At 36.2% G+C, this 522-nt stretch overlaps 1 protein-coding gene across 1 annotated transcript in view; it reads right to left on the reverse strand.

Annotated features, from left to right (window-relative positions):
* LOC107566566 (tumor necrosis factor receptor superfamily member EDAR-like) overlaps nt 1–522 on the reverse strand; it is a 29,248-nt gene that overhangs the window by 9,307 nt on the left and 19,419 nt on the right. The gene's annotated exons all lie outside the window — the stretch shown is intronic.

Below are 522 nucleotides of genomic sequence, written 5' to 3' on the forward strand. Positions count from 1 at the left end.
CACACACACACACACACGCACACACTCTCTCTCTCTCTCAATTCAATTCAATTCAATTCAATTAAGCTTTATTAGCATGACTGTGTAACACAATGTTGCCAAAGCATTAACATATACAGTATATAACAACAACATAAATATCAACATAAATAACAATAAATAAAATCCATCTAAATAAATGAAAAGATAAAGTCAGTATGGAGTTAATCATGTTTAACACCTAACATTGTGAATGGTTAACACATATTTAGCAGCTAGTGCAGCTGTGTTGTCATCTTCTCCGAGTAAAAAGGGCATTTTCTCAGCATCACTAAGTTCAGTAAATGATGGGATCAGGGCTTCAGATCTGGGGAGAAATGTTCCCCTCACAGTGTGATATTTAAGACAGATCAGCAGAAAGTGTTTCTCGTCCTCTATTAGCTGTAGATCACAGTGTCTACAGATCCTCTGCTCTTGCTCTGTCCATGTGTGTCTATGTCTCTCTCTCTCTATTTCTAAATCATGCTTACTTCATCTGTATTT

The sequence above is a fragment of the Sinocyclocheilus grahami genome, unplaced genomic scaffold (assembly GCF_001515645.1).
Source record: "Sinocyclocheilus grahami isolate Dianchi unplaced genomic scaffold, SAMN03320097.WGS_v1.1 scaffold1085.1, whole genome shotgun sequence".
Taxonomy (NCBI): Eukaryota; Metazoa; Chordata; class Actinopteri; order Cypriniformes; family Cyprinidae; genus Sinocyclocheilus; species Sinocyclocheilus grahami.